Here is a 20,056-nt window from a genome sequence, read left to right on the forward strand (position 1 = left end):
GTGGATGTCTGTATTGACTGCTGGCATTCGACTCCAGCTTCTTTGGCTTTCCAATGTGAACCCAATAGCCGTGAGTCTCCAGGCAACGCCCATACCTTCAGGCCCAGATTGGGACCGCCGAGACAGGCGGCCTCGTGGCCTGAGTAGCTCCTGGCTCTCAGACTCTCCAGAAAACTAGAGAGCCATCAGTGGAGTATCCAGCCTTTATCATGCAGTCCAATCTAATAAATCCCATTTTATTTTATTTTCTGTGTGTATGTGCCTATGTGTTATAAGTACATACATGCATACACACATCCTATTGGTTATGTTTCTCTAAAGAACCCTACTGTGCGTATAAGTCCATGCATGCATATATACACCCTATTAGTTTGATTTCCCTAGAGAACCCTATCTAACACGGCTGTTTTGATTTTAGCAGCATAAAAGGCTTTTATCCATTCTTACCTAATTCACACACTGCAGTATAAAACATGAGGGTCTGCTCTGTCTGTCTGCCTCTCTCTCTCTCTGTTTCTCTCTCTCTCTTCTCTCTCTCTCTCTCTCCCCTCATCTAGAGTTACAGAAACCAAGTCTTATAATATAAGGGAAAAAATGCCTCTGGAAGTGGGTTGCTCCCAGCTGAGACTGAGGTCCACTCCGTAGCCCCCAGGACCCCTTTCTTCTTCTGAAGTCCAGGCTGACAGAGTGAGGAGAGATGTCACAGCCATACGGGAAACATCTGTCAAATCCATGCTGTGCCCTGAGTCTCCCTGGGGGCCGGGAATGTGTAGTGGACATGAAAAGCTGCTGGGAGGCGCCCAGGATGCTGAACCGAACCTGAGGGCAATGCTCAGCCTCTCTCCCTGGGAGCCGAACCAAACTCCTCCATCCAAGATGCAAGGGGCAATGAGCACTGGCTTTAACAGCAGCAATAATACTAAGAACCTGCTAACACTTATTGAGCCCCAGGAACTCCTATCTGTGGTTCTCAAATATCAGTGTATCTCCTCCATTCCACTCCGTCTAAGGGCAGACTGAGCACACTGCTGCTGGGCGCTGCTCCAGTTTCCCTCAGAACACCTGATAATTTTCACTTGTAACGAAGTCTCAGTGAGCAAATGATCCCCGACCCCCCCCCCCCCCACACACACCGTCTGCAGAGCAAGGTGGGGATTATCATGTCCATCAGTGCAGAGAGAGGGCACTGAGGCACACAGTCTAAGCGATACCCTATGGCTGAAGACGGGAGGAGCTGGCATTGGGAGTGAAGTGGCATGACTCCACGGGTGCAGTCTTGACTGCTAGCTGTACCATCCTGGGCTCCCGTAGCTGGCTTTAAAGATGCTCAGAAACTGTCTTATTTCTCTGCCAGAGCAAGAGGCGAGAATGGCCTGCAGACTGTGCTCCCCGTTGAATACGGACGCCCTTCCTGGAGCACCCTCACGTGGGTGGGCACCTGCTCCGGCCCTGCAGAACGGTCACGTTGTCATGGCAGGTAAAGGAGCAGGGGAGCCGGGGTCCGTGTGCTGGGGTGCAGCTTAACGCTCCAGCAGAATGCCAACTCCAGGCTCTTCTGACTGGCCAAGACCTTGCGGTGTCTTGCTTCATGGCTGCCCCTTAATTGGAAGAAGGCTGTACCCTCCCAGCTGCAGGAACCAACTTCTCCTGCGGCCAACTGCCTTGCATTCGAGATTCCCCCTGTGCAGTGCACGGCGGGAATGAAAGGAAGCGCTTGAGGGTTGGATGGCCCCAAATCAGCGTAGTGCCTTTCTCAGAAGGCCAGGGCCAGGAGATGAGGTCAGGGGCAAGGCCCTCCAGGAGAGGGAAGGTCAAGAAAAGAGGTGGTGGAAAGAATGGAAGAGCCAAAGGAAGGGTACCACTCCTTACCCACAACTGCCCAGACAGAAATTGGCCGCAGCATCCAAGACCTCGCAGTACCTAGCAATACCTACGCAAGACCCTCATAATAGGAGAAAAAGGTGAGGACATCAAATTAAAAAGAGAGACTCATGGAGAGAGGGAGGGGATAGGACGGAGAGCAGAGTTATGAAGGGGAAAGTGGGGGAGGGGAGGGAAATACCATGGTTTGTTGTCTGTAAGTATAGAAATTGTCAATAAAAATTATATATATATATATATTTTTTTAAAAAAAATCTAAACACAGCTCAGGAGAGTGGCACATCGTCTTCCTGGGGAGACAGGCATTCCCAGGGGCAAGTGAGATGATGGGCATTCCCCTGGGAAGATGGGAGGACAGCCTTTGGAGAGACAGGGCATTTCCCGGGTACTGGGGCAGTCCCTTGGGAAGGTGAGGTGGGGACACTCCTGGAGAGATGGGGCTTTCCCGGGGAGGTGGAGAACACCCTGTGGAGATGGAGGGTTCCCGGGGGAGAGAGGGCATCCCCTGGGAAGAAAAGCTACCCCTCTGGAAAACGGGATGTCCCCTGGGGATGGGGCACGGTGGGGCCAGGCAGAGGCCTCTGGTCAGAAGGGACGTGCTAAGTGACTCATGTTAGCTGCTGCAGGGCCGCCACCCTTGCTCCCCTGTCACCACAGCCTCTGCTACTTCCAGTGTCCCTGTTTAGGGAGCGCCTGCAGGAACAGGGACGGGTCTAAAGACAGCATCCCATCTCCGGCAACAGGGAGAGACACCCAAATGGATGACCCACCAGTGTGATGAGACAACACACGACTTAAAAAGAAACTCTAGGACTGGAGAGATGGCTCCCCAGTTAAGGCCGTCTCCTGAAAAGCCTAATGTCCCAGGTTCAATTCCCCAGCATCCATGTAAAGCCAGATACACAAAGTGGCACATGCATCTGGAGTTCGTTTGCAGTGGCTAGAGGCCTTGGCATGTCTATTCTTTCTCTATCTGTCTGTATTTCTTCTCACAAGTAAGTAAGTAAAAACTACTTAAAAGGTTTTTATTTATTTCTTATTTGCAAGCAGAAAGAGAAAGGGAGAGACTACTTTGTGCATCTGTTTTACATGGGTACTGGGGAATCGAACCTGGGACGTTAGGCTTTTGAGGCAAGTGCCTTAACCACCAAGGCATCTCTCTGACCCAATAAAAATATTTTTAAAAAGAAAAAACTTGCCGGATGTGGTGGCACACGCCTTTAATCCCAGAACTCAGAAAGCAGAAGTAAGAGGATCGCGGAGAGTTCAAGGCCACCCTGAAACTACTTAGTGAATTCCAGGTCAACCTGAGCTAGAGTGAGACCCTACCTCAGAAAACCAAATAAAGAAGAAAGAAAGAGAGGGAGGGGAGGGGAGGGGGGGGGAGGGGAGGGGAGGGGGGGAGGGGAGGGGAGGGGAGGGCAGGGCAGGGAGGGAGGAAGGGAAGGAGGAAGGAAAGAACTCTAATTGTGTCCCAGAGTTGTCCTCTTGTACAGCATAATCCTGGCCAGACACCCCTTCCTTCTCTGGGCTGAATTAGCATCCAGGTGTGTAATGGGAGAGCCTCCTGCCTTAGGACACGGGTGGACACTGTACCTGGGCCCCAAGCCTTCCTCTCCCTCCACTGGACTGCAGAGGCAACGGCTCTGGGGAGCAGTGCGGGTTCCTGCATGGAACCCAAACAGTGGACGTTCCACTGAGACCCGAAGGCACATCCAGGAAAACCCCTCTGGGTGGATGAGGTCCAGCTAAGGAAAGAAGAGTCGAGTCGACTAAATCCACGAAGAAAGAGAAGCCAAGTTAAGCTGACACTCTTTATCGACCCCTGTGGATGACTGGTCCCTGCAGACATTGCTCACTGGGGGGCTAATATCACAGAACGAGATCCAGTCAGAACTGACCTTCCTTCGAGGGAAATAACTACCACCCCTGAGGTTAAGGGGAAGAAGGGAGGGAGGGAGGGAAGAAGGGAGAGTGCAAGGCAGGAAAGTAAGGCATTCGAAGTCCAGCAAGGTCTCTGGTCTCTACTCTGGCTCCTCATGCCCTGTGGCTGAGCTTGGGAGGGTGAATGTTGTGGACACCTTGTCACTTCTGCCCCAAGGGCTGCAGCGTGTCCTGTCCTCACATCCCCTCCCTGCCTCGGGGCTCCTCCAGCCCACCCTCCTGCGCATGCGCCACCCCCAGTGGCTGACGTGGCCTACTACGCATGCTCCGGGCCCAGAGCCAAACCCGTTACGTCATCACTACATCCGCACAGCTCTCTGCGGCTGCGCACCACGCAGCCCCCAACCCGCGCTGACAACCCCAGGACCCTACCCAGGACACCCGGCCCATTGCGCAGGCGCTAAAGGGCTTAATGGGCCCATTTGGGGACGTGTGTTCAAAAAGAACAGCTCAGGGTAGGTAGGGTCCCACTCTACTTCAGGCTGACCTGGAATTCACTATGTAGTCTCAGGGTGACCTCTAACGAAGTTTTTAAAAACAAAGTAAAACAAAACAACAAAAACAACCTCAGGGCTGGGAAAATGGCTTAGCGGTTAAGGCACTTGCCTGCAAAGCTAAAGGACCCAGCCAAACACACAAGGTGGCACATGCATTCTGGAGTTTGTTTGCAATGGCTGGAGGTCCTGGCATGCCCATTCTCTCTCTCAAATAAGTAAAAATTTAAAACAAATTTTAAAATGTTAAAAAAAAAAAAGAAATAATACAAATGATCCTGTAGAAGTGGGGAGCGTCTTTGCTGCTGGGCTGGCCCCAGACTCAGGATGGTTACCACGATGCCAACTGGACGCCAGCAGCCACCAAGTGAGCAGGGTAGCTAGCCACTGGGTCCTGGGAAGTCTTCAAACAGCTGCGGCGGCTGGAGGCAAGGCTGTGGAGCCGCGTCTTCCACCAGGGCACTGGGCTGGCAAAGCAGAAGGTGGGCTCTGTTGCCCACTTGGACCCCAGCACAGGGAGAGATCTCCAGTCCAGAAAGAGAGTGATCATGTGCTAGCCACAAGAAAGACGTGTTCCAGGTATGGTGGCACAGGCCTTAATCCCAACACTGGGGAGGCAGAGGTAGGAGGATCACTGTGATTTTAAGGCAGCCTGAGACTATACAGTGAGTTCTAGCGTCCTGGGCTAGAGCATAACTCTACCTCAAAATAAATAAATAAATAAATAAGCACATGTTCAATCCACATGTATGGCACTTGCTTTAAATCTTGTGAGAGTGCAGGGACTTAGATGTCACCTCATTCATCAGACCAGCTACGGGAGGATCAGAAATATGAGCTGGTCAGGAGAAAGAGGCCCTGGTGAAGGATTTAGGGCTGGCTGGTTACAGAGAGTCCTACTCCTCACCATAACTCCCTGAATCCTTCGATCTCAGCGCTGCCAGACAGACAGGAACCTGTTAGAAACTTATACTCAAACTCACATGTAAACACACAGACGCACATGCAATGTACATGTTTACATGTGATTGTATGTGTTTGCATCGATTATGCCCCATGCTAGCGTGTTTGTATGTGTGAACTGTGTGTTGTATACATGGGCACATACTGAAAGTGGAAAGGGTCTGAGTGGGAGTGAAAGGTTTTAGAAAGGGTGGAGGGATGAGGAGGGGCTTGGGGTGTTGGTGGTGTGAAATTGAACTGAAACTAAGGACCTATGAATAAGTCATATGGAAACTTACTACTTGGTTAGCCAACTTAAACTATTCAAACTAAGATCCCCTACATGAGTGGATAAGGCTTCTCCCAGAAGCCATAAAATATTAATTTTAAAAATTCTTAGGGCTGGAGCGATTGCTAAGTGGTTAAGGCACAACCACTTGCCTGCAAAGCCAATCAACCCAGGTTCAATTCCCCAGTTCCCACACGAGCCAGATGTACAAGGTGGTGCATGCATCTGGAGTTTGCAGTGACTAGAGACCCTGGCACGCTCATTCTCATTCTCATTCTGTCTGTCTCTCTCTCTCTCTCCTTGTAAACAAGTAAACAAAACTTTCTTATTTTAAAAAGAAGTCTTTAAAAAATTCTCAGTACCAAGAATGAGATGCCTTTTAAAGTGTTCTTGGCTGGGCTGGAGAGTTGGTTTAGCAGTTAAGCGCTTGCCTGTGAAGCCTAAGGACCCCGGTTCGAGGCTTGATTCCTCAGGACCCACGTTAGCCAGATGCACAAGGGGGCACACGCGTCTGGAGTTCGTTTGCAGTGGCTGGAAGCCCTGGCATGCCCATTCTTTCTCTTGCTCTCTGCCTCTTTCTCTCTCTCTCTGTCGCTCTCAAATAAATAAAAATAATAATAAAGGCATGTGCCACTAGGCTTGGCCAAAGTTAAAAAAAATAAATAAATAAAGTGTTCTTGGCTAGGGAGTGGACAGGGGACCCTAAAACAACGTTGGCTGTTGCCATTGAAGGTGGTTTGAGTGTGACATGTCCCCTATAGCCTCATGTGTTTGTGATGAAGCCTGGTACTCAATCCCCAGCTATGGGCAATTGGGGAAGTGGAGCCTTGCTGGAAGAGGTGTGCCGCCTGGGGAAGACCCTGAGCTTTATCAGCCTAGCTCCAAGCCCAGTACTTGGACCAATGCCACCCGCACAGAGGTGAAGACTCCTAAAAGACGGATGCACTTGCATGCCCAGTGGGTGTTATCAAGGGGCAGAACCTTCGCTATCTGTTATCCACGCACCTCAGCCCTGGGATTCACTGGGCCTCTAGCCCTATGGGAATCAGAGCACAGCAGAGGTGGCGGACCCTGAACCTGGATGCTCAGTGCAGGGCGTGTGGAAGCACCTCCTCCCCTGACCCCAGGCTGCCCTCCTGATTCACTCCCTCTCTCTCCTCCCTTCCCAGGGGTGCCAAAGAAGCCCTGTCCTGGGAGAAGCATGTCCACTCTCTACCGTTGTTCCCAGCAGAAGTGGAGGCGACCTCCTTCTCTGGGAGGAGAAAGTTTCTCATCTTTCAGGCCCTACAAAGGGAGGAAGAGGTCAGTGTCCTTCCAGAATCTGGGTCACCTCCCTAGTTACCAGAGTGTCACCCCGATACTGAAGGCAGCTGGGGGGAGGTCACTTTGCATTCCACTGGGCGGGGTCACTTGTTGAGTGAGTGCCCAGGCGATGGAGTCGCAGAAGGAGCCAGAGACAGGCTCCCCGACTTTGGGAAGCCCCAGCATTCCCATCCCAAATGCACATGTCCTTGGATCAGCCAAGCTTTCTGCATTGTCTCCTGAACATTTGATCCCAAGACCTGAGCTCTCAGACTTTGAGAAGATAGGGTACTCGGGAGGTGGACCCACAGTCTATGGGGTGACAGTACCCAAGAACACAGCATGGTGAGGCAGAAAGGTAGCCAGAGAATGTTAGCTTAAGAAATCTAGGGCTGGAGACAGGGCTTAGCGGTTAAGCACTTGCCTGTGAAGCCTAAAGACCTCGGTTCGAGGCTCGATTCCCCAGGATCCACATAAGCCAGATGCACAAGGAGGCGCATGTGTCTGGAGTTTGTTTGCAGTGGCTGGAGGCCCTGATGCGACCATTCTCTCTCTCTCTTTCTCTATCTGCCTCTTTCTCTCTGTGTCTGTCTGTGTCAAATAAACAAATAAATAAATATATTTTTAAAAAATCTCTACTGATGGCTAGGCTACCCCCACAATGCGTGGCCCACAATCCCCAATGAGGAGGGTCCCTTTGGAAGGGGGAGGACAGGGAGGAGGCTAGCTATGGTACCCACATGGCTGTTTACACACTGAGTATGTACATAACTAATAAAGAAAAAACATAATCCAGGGGAAAAGGAAAGAAAGAAATCTCTGTGCACTGTTTCCTTTAGCGGCCAGCGCCGGAGTGGCAGCTGCCAAAATGAAGCTCAATTCCTTTGTGACTTCTGACCAAAGCAAGAAGTATAACAGGCATTTCGACGCCCCTCCCCACATCCGGAGGGAGATGATATCTTCCCCTCTTTTCAGAGAGCTGAGACAGAAGTACAAGGCTCGTTCTGTGCCTAGCCGAGAGGATGATGAAATTCAGGTTGTGGGAGGACACTATAAAGGTCATCAGACTGGCAAAGTGGTCCAGGGTTACAGGTAGAAATACGTCATCTACGCTGAACGGGTGCAGAGGGATAGGGCTGATGGCATGACTGTCCGTGTGGGCATTCACCCCAGCAAGGTGGTCATCACCAGGCTAAAACTCGGTAAAGACCAAAAGATCCTGGAACCGAAAGCCAGATGTCACCAAGTAGGAGAGGAAAGGGCGAAAGCGAGGGGAAACCCTGGAGAAGAGGCAGGAGAAGAGCCATCGTGTGTGCAGCTTTCGCTGCATGCCTTGATTACATAATCCTGGTCATCTGTGGCGCTTGGAAAGAAAAAAAAAAAAATCTCTGTTCAGATGAAGTTTGGACCGGAAGAGGCAAGGGAAACAGGCCAGATGCACAAGGTAGTGTTGTAGCCAGTGATGACCATGAACTCAGTGATTGGGTTACAGGTATGCGCCCCCACACCTACTTTATGTAGGGTGGGCTTCGTATATACTGGCTTTTCTTTAAAAAAAAATGTTTATTGGGCTGGAGGGATGGCTTAGCAGTTAAGGCGTCTACCTGCAAAGCCAAAAGACCCAAGCTCAATTCCCCAGGACCTACATTAGCCACATGCACAAGGGGGCGCAAGCATCTAGAGATTGTTTGCGGTGGCTGGAGGCCCTAGTGTGCCCATTCTCTCTCGCTCCTTTTCTCCCTCTTTCTCTGTTAAATAAATAAATAAATAAATAAATAAATAAATAAATAAAATATTTTCAAAAATTTGTTTATTTATTTATTGGAGAGAGAGAGAGAGAGAGAGAAAGGTAGGTAGAGAGAAAGAATGGGCAGGCCAGGGCCTCCAGCCGCTGCAAATGGACTCCAGATATATGCACCACCTTATGCAGCTGGCTTATATGGGTCCTGAGGAAATCAAATTTGCTTCCTTAGGCCTCACAGGCAAGTGTCTTAAAGGCTAAGCCATCTCTCCAGGCCCACAATGTCTTTCCTTTTTAAAAAAAAATTTATGTTTATTTATTTTATTTATTTAACAGAGATAAACAGGAAGAGAGAGAGAGAGAGAATGGGCACACCAGGGCCTTCAACCTTTGTAAATGAACTCCAGACACATGAGCCACCTTGTGCATCTGGCTTACGTGGGTCCTGGGGAATCGAACCTGGGTCCTTTGGCTTTGTGGGCAAACACTATAACTGCTACCCACACTGGCTTTTTATCAGAAAGGAAGAAAAGGTGCAGAAGAGAAGCACCAGGCCATGGAGGGAGTTTTAAATTCAGAACGGGGTGGAGCAGGGACGGGTGCGGTCAGAGCTGGCTCTGCCAACAGTGTGAGCCTTGCCTGGCTGGGCACCACCCAGTGGACCACCCTGTCTCGTTTGCAGGGGCTTAGCACCCAAGTGCATCACTGTGGACAGAGCTTCTCACTGTCTGCGCCTCTGTTTGTGGAGCGCGGGGCACTGACTGTCGCTCGGATCTTGGTTTCATTTGCAGAGATCAGTGCTGTTGGGGTCACCCAGTTGATTGTTTTGCTCACTGCTGTGTCTGTCAGTGTGGCGAGGTGGTTGGAGCTCATCCTCCCTTCCGGTCCCTTTGGTTTGCTGGGCCTGTCAGCGTTGATGTCACCATGTCTGTGGATGCCCGGGGTCTGTCGATCCCAGAGGCAACATCTGCTGCGCCATTCTGCCTGGGTCCCTGTGGGCAGAGCCTGCCCTGTGTGGAGGTACAGTGTCTGCACGAGCTGCCACCAGGCAATAGTCACGCCAGGCTGCTCTTTTCAAGCTGTGGGTGGCTCCATCTGTGCCATAGTTTGCAGAACCTGCTACTCCTCGAATGTGTTTGCAGAGCCTCTCACTGTCAAGGACACTCCGCAGAACCTGGCACCGTGGGGTAAATCGCCATCCGTGGAGTCCAGCTCTGAGTGCTGGCTGCCACCCTTCCCTTCCTATGTCACTGCCTCTGTTGCCTCCTATGATGCCAGCCCTGGCCTCTGATCCTGCCCGCTCCCTAGAAGCCCTGCAGCTTGCTTCTCAGAGCTCGGCTGGCTGGCAGACTCCAGGCTCCGCGTTGGCTGTGGACCAGGAGAACCTGCAAACTCACAAAGGACTTCTGGTGGTTGGCAGCAAGAGGAACAAATGACAGCAAGAGAGGGAGAGAGCAGCCGTCAGGGAAGATGAAAGCATTCTGTGTCTTCATTTGACGGGCCTTGAAGGCTGTCATTAGGAGGGAGGCAGCCCCTTATGACAGAGGGTATAATTAATTCAGGGCAATGTGCAGTCAGGACGGGCGGCTGGTGCCTGTGATAAAGTGGCACCTTGCAGCGAGTCCCTAGTGGTGACAGAGATAAGGGACTGGGAGTGTCATGGGTATCAAACTTGCTACCTTCAGTGCCAGGAAGAGACCAGGTGCTTCTGGGAAGTCAGGGCAGGGGGCCAGGCCAGGAAGTGAAGCTCCGCCTCCTTTGAACCCAAGACCTTGAAGTTCAAACCCCAGGCGGGAAAGCCAAAAATACCCCTGTTGCTACTGCCAATCCATTCCTTGAAGAGAGAAACAAAAAATGAGGCATGTGTGGAACGGGGAATGGCGAGAAGAGTGCTAAAGGAAAGTTAAAAAGAAAACATTTTGAAAGCATAAGGAGCCTATAGACTATTGGAGAAAAAAAAAATAAAGAAAATCCTCACTGAACACCAGGAACTAAAAAAATGAGTGGTAAGGATCAAAAAGATTAGTTTCTGGAAAGGAAAAAAAAAAAAAATCTCTGCATGGATAACTAGTGGAGAAAGAGGCTTCACGTAAAGAGAATGGCACTGCTTAAATTTATGCCATTTAGATTATTATTTTATATATCATTTCTATCATATTTGCATCTTATTAGTCACTAGTTATTACAACAAAAGGGAGCACAAGACGCTTGAGGTCAAATGTCCAAGACAAACACCCAGGAAGCCCCTTGGGAGCAGCTGCTCCAAAGCCAGCAATAAGAACCCCTTTAAATAACTTCAAAGTCGGGAAGCCAGGGGACGAATAAGTGGGAGCCCTCGGTGCCCACAGTGCGAAAGGTGTATGTAGGATGAAAAGGGGCTGGCAGACAGACCCAGCCGAATCCATGCCAGGGACGCCAGCCCAGACAGCTCCACTCATCAACTGTCTTTTTGATGGCGAGAGCCAATGTACAAGATCAATTGTTAAGCACGACGGGAATCTGCACATATGCACACGGATGCATGGTCTGCCTTTTTTTTTTTTTTTAACTTGTATTATCTCATTTGTCCCAGACTCAGAGGTGAGAAAGTAGGTTTCAGCAGCTCCATTTCATAGATGAGGATGTCACTGGGTTAGAGGCCAAGCCATTGACAGTCATGTTCGTGTTGGAAGGTGAGCTCAGGGCTCTGGATCCTGAAGCTCGGAAGTCATTGCATCACCATGCTGTCTCTTTGTGGGTTCTGGCAGAATTAGGCTCTGTGTCAAGGATGTGGACTCAGGGAGTTCCTTTGATAGGCATTGGAGGGCATGGGTGCTGAGGAAGGGTGGACAGGGAGACAGGGAAGGGGGAGGAACCCACCCAGGGGAGTGATCAGGTGATCACCATGGTGGTATCTGGGCTCCATCCTCTGACCCCACTCTGCATTTCATTTAGAACTTGGTATGAATGAGCTTCTGATGCCTGTTGGAATTCATTAGAGCCTCCTGGATAAACCAGAGAGTAAACTGTGACACCAATGTCCAAAAACAGGTTACTGGTCCAAACACTGCCTGTGAACTGGTAGATTCCAACGACTCTTTTGGCTGATAAGTAAAGTCTTATCCACAGGACTCATCTGTAAGGAAGACATTATTACCTTATAGAATAGAAATTATTAAGCCCACATTTTAAAGATGAAGAAACAGAGCCGGGCGTGGTGGCGCACGCCTTTAATCCCAGCGCTTGGGAGGCAGAGGTAGGAGGATCGCTGTGAGTTCAAGGCCACCCTGAGACTACATAGTGAATTCTAAGTCAACCTGGACTACAGTGAAATCCTACCTCGAAAACCCAAAAATAACTAGATGAATAAATAAAAGGTGAAGAAACAGGGTTTTCGTGAGGCTAAATAACTTGCCAAGACCACAGAGCTATTAAGTAGGGGGAGGTGTAGTTGAACTCTGAACCTGTAGTTCTAAAGTTTACGCCAGGGCTCTCTAAAGAATCAGGACCAACAGGAGACAGACATAGAGATGATATGCATAGACACAGATGATATAGGTATAGACATGATATAGGTATGCATGATAAAGATACAGGTGATATAGCTATGGATATAGATAGATATAAATATAGGTGATACAGATGATATGGGTCGAGATGATATGAACATAGTTACAAAGACCAGTGACGCAGATGTGATATAGATATGCATATAGAGGATGTAAATAAAGACACAGATGATACAAATATGCATGATACATAAATAAAAGGATATACATGATATAGGTGATGTGATGGTTAATCTTACCAACTTGAGCAAGAGGGGGGATTAGAAACACCATGGAAACAAAACTCTGGGCAAGTCTGTGAGGGTTTCTCTAACAGACTTGATTTGAGGTGGGTGGACCCACCCCCAAAGTGGCCGGGGCTATTCCCCACAGGCCCCATGTCCTAGACTAAATAAAAAGGAGGAAGCGAGCAGAGCCTGTGCATTCACTTCTTTCCGATGGCGGACACAATGTGGCCAGCTGCTTCACGTTCTGGCCACCATGCGCTGCCCACCACGGCAGACCACAGCCTCATTCTGTGAGCAGAAATCAGCCCTTCCTTCTATCAGTGGCTTCCGGTCAGGTATTTGGTTACAACAATGAGGAAGTAAACTGATCACAGATGAGAGACAGACATTAAGGATGGCGACACAGATTTTGAGATTTATCAAATCTGATCACATGACCCTGGAGTCCAGGAAGTCCTAAGGTCTGCCTTGCCCAAGCTGGAGACCCCCAGGGAACTGGATGGGATGGACCCAGTGCAGCATAAAGGCTGAGGTGTGTCCATCCTGTCTGAGTCCTGAGGCCCAAGAGCCAGGGTCTCTGAAATCCAAGCACAGGAGGAGTTGAGACTCAGCTCTAGCAGGGAGAAGGTTTTCCTTCATGCGGTCGTTTCTGGCCTATTCTCCACCCCATGGACCAGATGCTTTCTAGAAACAAGGCAAGCACACCCAGCAAGAATGTCTTCCCAGCAACCTGGGTGCCTCTTGGCTCAGGCAGGCCGATAAATCAAGTTAGTCATCAGCCTAGCTTGTCACAGAAGTCGGCTTTGCAAACCTGAAATGGGGAAATTGTACTTTTGGTCAGTCCCTACCTGGCAGCCCTCTATCCACTGGTGAGGAGATGTAGGGAAGGAACAGAAAGGAGCTGAGCAGCAGTATAGATTTTTTTTTTCTCACCGAGATAAGAAGAGAACTTGGGACCCCTTCAAACAGGTAACGGGGACTTCACCATCCCCTGTCCACGACAGAGCTGTGGCATGGCGAACTGTTGGGCTGGGATCGGTGTGGGGGAAGGGTCATAGCCTATAGAAAAGACCAGCTGGACAGGCAATTCAGAGCCAGGAGTGAAATGAGCAGATTGGCTAAGCAATCAAGACCCTCCTGATGTGCCACAGATGGAGGTGCCCTTGGCCCCAAAGGTTCCTCTCCCTCTCATGCTTAGAACCCTTTAAAAAAAAAATTAATTTGAGAGAGATAGAAAGAGGCAGAGAGAAAGAGAGAGAGAATGGGCATGCCGGGGCCTCCAGACACTATAAATGAACTCTAGTTGCATGCACTCTCCCCTGTGCATCTGGCTTACGTGGGTCCTTTGGCTTGGCAGGCAAGTGCCTTAACCTCTAAGCCATCTCTGCAGCCCTAGAATTCTCTTTCTCTCTTTATAGAGCAATAAGCCCAGAACTGAGAGGCAATAATTGGGGCTCTTTTGTTCTTCATAGTCCCTGACAGGCTCCTGGGGTACAGAGTTACTTCCTACTGCCAGGCACATGGGGTTTGGCCTTTTTCATTCGTATGAACACTCACCATCTAAAAAGGAGGGGTAAGGTGAGGTGCAGGGGGAGAGAGGGGGGGAGAACCAGGCCGATAGAAGGAAGAAGAGACAGAAACCAGGCTCTGAAAGCAAGATCAGAGCACTTGGAAAGAAAGAGGCAGGCCGACTCTAGAGGAGAGACAGGAAGTAAAAAAAAAAAAAAAAAAAAAACTAAAATAAAATAAAACACTTAACAATGAATGCCTGAGAGGCAGCTGGAGCCCAAAGGAGACACCAGGAGATACAGAGCTTGGAGGTGGGAGAAGCTGGAGACAAGATAACAGGGCAGAGAGCAGACAGGTGCCAAAAGGCAGCTCAGACGTGATCCAAGGCAGGCTGAAGAGAGGATGGAGAGGTGGGAAGGGCGGATCGTCTCCCGTGCCCAGAGTCCTACAGTCCCAACACCTACCAGCTCAGAATGTTAATTCCATGCTGTCTTTAATGAACCTGAGAAAGCTCGATGCTCTGGTCCCTGCTAAGGGCAGCAAAGCAAAAGGGAGATGGCAGGCGACATTTAGCAGTTGCCTGGTCTGGGGAAGGGAGCAGCGGAGGTTTGGCCGTCATAACTGGGGGAGAGAGGAGCCAGGCAGGACGTCCCAAGGCAAACCTTTGCAGCCTCAGGAGAGCCGCCAAAGAGGCGATTTACAGACCTGGGAAAGAAAGGGCCCTGCCTGGATGGGGAAGGGGCTTTCAGAGACTGGACACGACTACCCCCGCTTTGGCTTTTATTTTGTTACTTTCTTTTATTTTGAGATAGTCTTGCCATGTAGCCCAGGCTGCCTTTGAACTCGCAGCAGCTCTCCTGCCTTGGCCTCCCGAATGCTGAGATCACTGCAGGCGTATGCCACCACACCCAAGTCTGCTGCAGCTCTTGGGAGTAACCATCCCCCGTGGCCCCCACCCTGGCTGGACAGCCCTTCCCCCCAGCTCCTTCTAGTGAGCCTTTCGGTTTCACCAGCAGGGAGTAACTGTCGTCTAAGGTCTCGGTGTCTTTTCTCGCTTCCCAGACCCTAAAACCAACCCTGGCCTCCAGCTACCTGCAAGCACTTCCTAAGTCCCCCCCACCCACACACACACACACACACCGGGAACCCAGCATGCAGCTTCCTCTGAGGAATCAGACCTGTACCCTTCACGTTTTAGTTTACCTGCACCCTGTGTTCAGCAACCCCAGACCTCCACCCAAGATCAAACTTGCCAGTACTCATGTGCCAGTACCCATCCCTCTCCTAGGCCCCGGGGCTGACCTTGCCCTCGGTGAGCGAGGTCGGCTTTCCTGGGCGCCTGCCTGGCTGGTTCCTCACCTCTTTCAGTTCCAACTTCATCGACACAGAGATTTCTTGAGCACCTGCTTCTGTAACCCTCTCTGGCTTCCTTTCTGCCTCATCATGCTGTGTGCTTAGGTACTGCCGTTACCCAGAGTGGGGGCCTCCTGTGTATCCTGTCCCCAGAGCCCCAAGAAAGGTGAGCTCCCAGTAGGCCTGAATGTTTATTTTATTTGAGAAAGACAGAGAGAAAGAGGCAGAGAGAGAGAGAGAACGTATCACTGCCCCCGAGCCTCTAGCTGCTGCAAATGAGCTCCAGACACATGCGCCACCTTTGCGCATCTGGCTTATGTGGGTCCTGGAGAATCGAACCTTGGTCCTTTGGCTTTGCAGGCAAGCGCCTTAACAGCTAAGCTATCCCTCCAGCCCAGGCCTGAACTTTTGCAGCCTCCATCCCTGGGACCCAGCCTCCATGGCAGGAAGTAACCCAGCTCTGTCTAGCCTAGCCCAGCCCTGCACCTCCAGGCACCCTTATATCCGTGCATTTTGCTCAGCTTGGTGTCCATCTGGGAGCAGGAAAAGCAATACCATGCACACATGCATGCCTGGGCAGAATGGCTGGCAAACGGAGCATCCGTGCACACAGGCAGACAGCCCAACACTCCATAAATACAAATCCACTTAACCATGCAGTAAGCGCACCCGAGGCCAGGCATCAGCCTGCTCTGCCCCAGGCAAGGGGGTTGGGTTGAGCAGACTGCATAGCTAACGAACTTTTGATTTGACAAATAAATTACACTTATTTCACATTAAAGAAAAGGCTTTGACTCGAGCCAGAAAGCAGTGACCACCCTGGGGGACAGGGACAGGGGGCCAAGCTGTTCTCTGCCTACCTCTGTCGCTGTGAGACTCTCTGCTTTCCCAGGTTCGGAAGGGTTTTGAAAGTCCTCAGTACCTGAGGCTGAGACAGGTGAATGGGTTTCGCCAGTCGCCATGTTGCCAAGTCATAGACAGGTGACGCAGAGGTCTCAGTGCCTGGCTCTGAGGCTCTCCTCTCCCTCAGCAGTATGACACCAGGTCCATCTCCCTCAAAGTTCCTCTGTCTTTTTTTATGCAGTTAGTTGCATGAAGAGAGAGAAGAGAGACAGGGAGAGAGAATGGGCACACCAGGACCTATAGCCACTGCAAACAAACTCCAGATGCATGTGCCGCTTTGTGCATCTGGCTTGACATGGGTACTGGGGAACTGAACCTGGGCCTTTAGGCTTTGGAGGCAAGCACCTTAATCATTAAGCCATCTCTCCTCCAGTCCTCTGCATTCTTTCTTTCAGGTTACACAAGAAGGGGGCATGTTAACCCCTTTGTGTACTGGTATTGAAACCATTCCCATTTTATTGAACATTCCAGGCACAGAGGAAAGAAATGCATTTTGGGAATAAGAAAGGCTTCAAGGGGCTGGAGAGATAGCTTAGTTAGCTAAGAGCTTGCGGTGCAAGCTTGAGGCCTTGAGTTTGGATCCGAATCTCCCTTATAAAATGCCGGGCATGGTGACATGTCTCTGTAATCCCAGCGCTGGGGAGGTGGAGGAATCCCTGGGGCTTGATGGCTACCTACTCTGGCTGAATATGTTGAGCTCTGGCTTCCAAGTAAGACACCTTAGCTGGGTGTGGCAGCAAACACCTTTAATCCCAGCACTGAGGAGGCAGAGGTGGGACGATTGTTGTAAGTTCAAGGCCACCCTGAGACTACATAGTGAATTCCAGGTCAGCCTCGTCTAGAGTGAAACCCTACCTCAAAAAAAAAAAAAAAAAACAAAAAACCATAAAACAAGGCACTCTAGCTCAAGAAATAAAAATGAAAAAAGCTTGAGCAAGATTGAGGAAGATTTTCCACATTGACCTCTGTCCTGCATATGCATACTCACACTTGCTCATGTGCACACACCCTTGCACACATGCTCACCACATATAAACACACACACTACCTCCAGGAGCATCCTGTGTGGTCCATCTGTCAGCCGGTCTATGTGGAGAGGCAGCAGACGGGCGGATCCCGAACCAGCCGGCCGTCCACGTTCATTAGCTTCCTTTCCTGTTGTAGCCAATGCTTCTGATGGGACAGAGTAGCCCAGAGCACTTGGGGCTCTGGTGCAACCCCACATCTTGCCCCCAACGCTGCTCAGTCTGGGCTGGCCTTCCATCCACCCATCCATCCGCCCCACAAGAGCTGCTGTTCTCTGTTAAAAGTAGCTGACATTGACTTTTTAATGGACAGTGTTCTGCAAGGATCAGGGCAGCACTCGGATTGGTTCATGCTATCCCCTGGAAGACAGAGATAATCCCAGAGGGAAGAGGAGGGGGAGAAGGTGGAGGAAGCTTCTGGAACACAGACCTAGCTCTCTTCCAGGTCCTGTGATACATGGAGCCCCTTCTCTGTCCTTCAACTAATGAGCACAAAGCATGGGTTGTTAGGCTTGAGAACAGCCCAAAGATTACTCGAATTTTTATTTCAGAGATGAGAAAATGATGGAGAAAGGATGCTGGGGGAGATGGCTCAGTGGTTAAAGGCAATTGCTTAAAACGTCTGCAGGCCTGGCTTCAGTTTCCCAGCCATCCGTGTAAAAGTAGGATGGGTGTTTGCAGCAGCAAGGGACCTTGGTATGCACACACACACACACACACACATACACACACACACACACACACGTGAAAATAAATAAACTAAAACTTTTTCAATGGAAGCATAGGCACAGAGGAATGCAGCAACTTGTCTATGGAAACCCAGCTAATCGGGGCAGAGCATGTCCCTACCTTGAAAAACAACAACTACAACAAAAGAAAAAATTTAAAAGAAACAAACAAAAAGAGGGCTGGAGGGATGGCTTTTACCTGCAAATCCAAAGGACCCAGGTTCAATTCCCCAGGACCCATGTAAGCCAGATGCACAAGGGGGAGCACGTATCTGGAGTTTGTTTGCAGTGGCTGGAGGCCCTGGAGCACCCATTCTTCTCTCATCAAATAAATAAATAAATAAAATATTAAAAAAAAAAAACACAAAAAGACATCCAGGACAGAAATTGGAGTTGGGCTGAGACAGGGTATAAACCCGAGAGACCAGGTTAGGGTTCAATTTTGAAGGCCAGCCACTGTCATTCTCTGGAAGGTGTTAACTAGCAAAGGAGAAAAGGACCCTGTCATTGGGGTGCTCCAGTGTGGCCAGGAGACAGAGGTCAAGGGTCTAAGGAGCCCGTGTGAACACACGGATTCACTGAGGTGCACGGCAGAGTTGTGTCTGGAGAACAGCAGAGACCAAGAGGGGAGCAGAGAGGAGGGGCGGCGGGGGGAGGGAGCCCAGGTACCCAGGGCTGCTCGTTCCTGCTCTCCGTGGATGCTTCCAGGCAGCCCTGGGTTACGGCGCTGCTGCGTGCTTCTGTTTGGCAGGAGAGGGGAGCTAGGCTGGAAGTGGGACAGGACATTCAGGGATGAGCCACTAATTTTCTGTTAATGGCTGGTTGCTTGGCAACCGGCTCCTCTCTGGCTATTGCCCTCAAAATTGGACTGTGGAATTTTTGGTGTTAAAGCGCCTCCCATGGAAACTCAGTCCTGTGGCAGCTGGCCCCTGTCACTGCCCTGTCCCCTGTCATTGTCCTTCCGTGTGGAGAAACAGAAGAGAACATGGGACGCGCTGAATTAAAGTCACAGGTGCTCACAGCCTCCCAGACACCCCTCTTTTTCTCTCCTGCCATCCAGCCATGAGTAATCCCACATCCGCGTGCATACACGTGTTCCTGGGCCACGCGCACACCGAGACACTCGTACAGATCAATAAGACACGTACTGCTACGGAAGGGTAATAACCACTACCCTATCTGTGTGCTCACCTGGCCTGAGTATTTTACTACGAGTTGAATGTTAACTTCCTCCTTTGTTCTCCTCCGTGGCTCTATGGATGACATTAGCATCCACATTTTATCGACTTGTTTATTTATGAGAGGAAGAGGCAGAGAAAGAAAGGAGAGAGAATGGGCACGCCAGGCCCTCTTGACACTGCAAACAAACTCCAGACGCATGGGCCACCTTGTACATCTGGCTTTATGTTGGTTCCTGGAGAGTCAGACCTGGGTCCTTTGGCTTTGCTGGCAACTGCCTTAACCATGAAGCCATCTCTCCAGCCCAGCACCCACATGTTATGAAGCGGAACCAGGAAAGCGTGTTCAGGGAGTAGAGCACTTGTGCGCATGTGACATGGGAAGATCATGCAGGAGGAGGTTGCCTTACCATAACCCCCAAAAGGGGGCTGGAGAGGTGACTCGGCGGATAACGGAACTTGCCTGCAAACCCTAATGACCTGAGTTTGATTCTCCAGGATCCACGTAGAGCCAGACGCACAAAACATGGCTACCCCTTGCAAATAATTAAAGAATGCAGCAATTGCTCGGTGGGTAAAGTAAATGGAGACCTGAGTTCAGATATCCAACGCCCACATCGAAGGTGTGGTGGCGCATGACTGTAACCCCTGTGCAGGGGGATCTTTGGGGCTCACTAGCCAGGCCATCAAGCTTAATGGGTGATCTCTAGGCCAGTAAGAGACCCTGTCATGGAGGAGGTGTATGGCATTCATGAGGATGACATCCTAGGTGCCCCCCCCCACATATATATCACTCACATATGCATGTAAAATAACGAGAGAGAGAGAGAGAGAGAGAGAGAGAGGGAGATCCCCATGAAGCTGCCTCAGTTTTTCTCCAGGCCTCAGACTCTCCCTTCCCTTTCTCAGTTACCACCCCCTCCCAGTGGGTCACGCCCGCAGCTCCTCCCCTCTCTTCCTATGACCCGACCCGTGTCGCCATTGACAAGGAC

Source organism: Jaculus jaculus, chromosome 8 (genome assembly GCF_020740685.1).
Source record: "Jaculus jaculus isolate mJacJac1 chromosome 8, mJacJac1.mat.Y.cur, whole genome shotgun sequence".
NCBI classification, from domain to species: Eukaryota; Metazoa; Chordata; class Mammalia; order Rodentia; family Dipodidae; genus Jaculus; species Jaculus jaculus.